This window comes from Aplysia californica, unplaced genomic scaffold (genome assembly GCF_000002075.1).
Source record: "Aplysia californica isolate F4 #8 unplaced genomic scaffold, AplCal3.0 scaffold00548, whole genome shotgun sequence".
Classification (NCBI taxonomy): Eukaryota; Metazoa; Mollusca; class Gastropoda; order Aplysiida; family Aplysiidae; genus Aplysia; species Aplysia californica.
Window position 1 is genome coordinate 261,436 of NW_004797818.1, and position 3,456 is coordinate 264,891.

The window sequence follows — 3,456 nt, forward strand, 5'->3', positions numbered from 1 at the left end:
GCGTACGCGTCCCGAACAGTCCAGTGTATTGACGCGTACGCGTCCCGAACAGTCCAGTGTTATTGACGCGTACGCGTCCCGAACAGTCCAGTGTTATTGACGCGTACGCGTCCCTAACACCAGCCTTTTCAAAATAATCATAATTGAAATAGCAACAACAACAAAAATGACATAAACTTGAGAACAGACAGATTCATAACTGAGCAGACCTCTAGACAAATACAAATACATGTAAAGGCAAATAAAATATCTATATATTCATAAAATAAATATTTACAGCCAAGGAAAAGCTTGCTCTGAATAATCACTTTTATTATTCATTAAGACAAACCAAAACCTCATGATGAACAAAACATTTTCAAAAAGCAAAGTACAGTACACTACATACACATTCTAGATCTACCGTAGTAGTCACAAAAAAAAAGAAGCAGGGTCAAGAGTAAAAAGTATAAATTGACCATATATAGATCTATGTTATACTTCACAAAAATCATAGTGTCATTAGTCTGCTCTGGTAACCACTAAAATACTAGAAGAAATTTGGAACATCTGTACATCACACATAAAAAGATCTCAATATTGAACACAAAAATTATTCATATAATCTATTATAAATAAAGCTTTGGCATTGAATGAGGAAAAACTATCCTCTCAGGTGTATCTGTACCATCACATTTACTTTATCACGTCGGGATCCTGGGGCTTAACTTGCCCTGACTATGAGTGTTACACTGTGAGGTCATCACACAACAAATTCAACATTCCTAAGAAAGATTCTTATTCTTATGCAACAAATTCATAGTTCTGTCAGTAAAAAAGATAATGTTATAATATAATGCTAAGCCAATGAGATTCATCATCCAAGTTTATCAATGTCAACAGGGATGGCGCTTACATGACCAAAACTGAGTCAATAGTGCCGTAAAACACCTTCTCAAACAAACAAACAGTCAATGTCTGCTCACTGGTTACATGATCATTGCTCCTCTCACACCATCTCTTCAGTTTCCTTTCCTTTTTTTTAGACAAGTCACTACCTCAGAAATACAAAGCTCTATCCGGCATTTTTGGCTGTTTTGAGTATGAGGTCAGAAACCAAATGTTTTATCTGCTCAATTAAAATCGTAAGATTATTCAGAGCCATTATCAAGATATTCAAAGAATTGCATTTGAAAAAGCTTAACATTTTGTGAAAGTCATAATTTTTTACGTCAAATTTCTCAAAACTAGGAACTGAGCAGATAGACCTCGTTTGAAGGTAGTGAAGTGTCACACAGAAAAGAAATCACATCTTCCTTCATTCACAAAAAAGGTAAATGCAAACATATCAAACAGATCTATAGCGCATGCTAGTAAATGAAACGGCCTTTCCCCTGTAAAACTTCCTTATCACCTCAAAATCACAAGAGCTGTTTATAAATAAGGATGACCTTGAATCAACATGGGCTGAACCTGACTAATTAACTTCAGATTGGGGGGAATTGAACTGACCCATCAGAACCCCCCCCCATTCAAATTCAACAAGTAAAAAAAAAAAAAAACTATAATAAAACACTACTTTATACTTTATATATAATACCTTTCTTTCAGGAAAATTTGATTTACAATAACAAGCACAAAGGGATACAAATCAAACCACATTACATCTACTAGGGAAATAACAAATCCACAATTTGACATTCAAATACACACATTGGTACATCAAAGTCTGAATAGCAAGGTTAAAGCAGGAGAAAAAGAAAAAGATAAAAGCTGAAAAATATATATTAAAGTAAGCAAACTAATGAGCTCAAATAATCAAAGTTCAGATCTTTGCAATATGAAAAGAGAAATGGCCAGTAAGAAGATATATATATAATGAGGAAGTGAGATGCAAAACCAGCAAAGCGACATTTTGGAAAAAAAATCTAGATTTTTTTGCTTATAAATGCACATTGTTACCGGCTATCAGATGCACAAGGTGTATTTGGTCAAAACCCAACACATACTTCATAAAAGCCATCAAAAAATCTTTTTACGCAAGTTCATGTGTATAGCAGCATTAAAAAAAGCTGATTTTCTCAAAAGTGCAAAAATGGATGTAGCGGGTTTTGCATCTCAGCCCCTCATATACAGACGGGAATATGTTAAACTAATGCACACTCAGGCCTTCTCAAAGAACTTACGCTTGTAAAAACTAAGCAAAAAATTACTATTTCAAGAACAATTAGTAACTCTGCTTGTTTTTACTTACTGCACAAAGCAAGATCAAGTAGAAGTTACAGTACTGGATTTTTCTTGCAATAACGACAATAACATTTTAAAAATCTCATTTTTTCATCAAGTTACAAACGTTATTAACTCACTTGAGCCTGAAAATTTTTCACCTAACAATCATTGCAGCCTGACAGTTTTGGGGTATACTGAATCATTAACTGCAAAAAAAAAACTGTGAAAGCTATCATAATTTTTAAAATGCAACAAAAGAAAAAAAGAAACGCTCTCACAGATAAAGAAAACGGCATCTTGTTAGTCCAAATAGTTTTTATTTTATCAATATTTTGAAGTGGTAATGTCTGGGGATTACGCATTTTTTTGGCGCCCAATTTGAAATAAAATAATCTATGGCAAAGCAGGGGTGACCGACTTAGAGCGTTACAGATAAAAAAGTGTTGCATACAACTTAACCAAATTTTAAACTTAATAAAACAAGTGGGTCAACCATTGGCTCGCCGCTTTCCATAGAATGAAACTGAAAAACACAAGAGATATCAATCGATAAAGTGCATCCTGTAAATACACGAGAATCAGCCACCAGCTTGAGGGCACGTCTCGTATAAATACACACAAATAGGCTCAAATGAGTTAAAGGGAATGCAAAGTGTAGTTTCATGTAGGCTTACTACACAAAATAATGCAGTCTTAGAACTACTTAGGCAGGATTCATTGGGACTCGATTCTTAAAATAGGAGGAAAATAAAAATAATTGTTGTAAACAATGATTGATAGCGATAGATTGTGTATGATGAAATGCATTTCATCCCCATAGACAATTAATCTAGATCATTAAGGAGCCGCCTTGCTTCCTTCCTGCCTGTCAGGGCCACACAGAGCTGAGTAGGATACAAAATCCCAGCAGAAAGATAGAGCTGTCCCCGCTGTTTTATGCCCAAAAAATTCTGCAATTATGCAAACTGAGCCAAAAAATGGGAAATTATGCAATTCTGTTCATTTTAACAAAGAATGATAAAGGAAAATAATCAGAAATTATGCAAAAAATGACCAAATTTTGCTAAATTATACGGGGTGCACAAAACCACGGGGACAGACAGACAGAAGAACACGTATGGAAAACTAACTTTTCTACATGTAATAATAATAAATAATAATAAATGACATTTATATAGCGCTCAACCCCGAATAAAGTACACAGGCTCTGAGCGCTTTACAATACAGTACAACATACAACAGTAACAA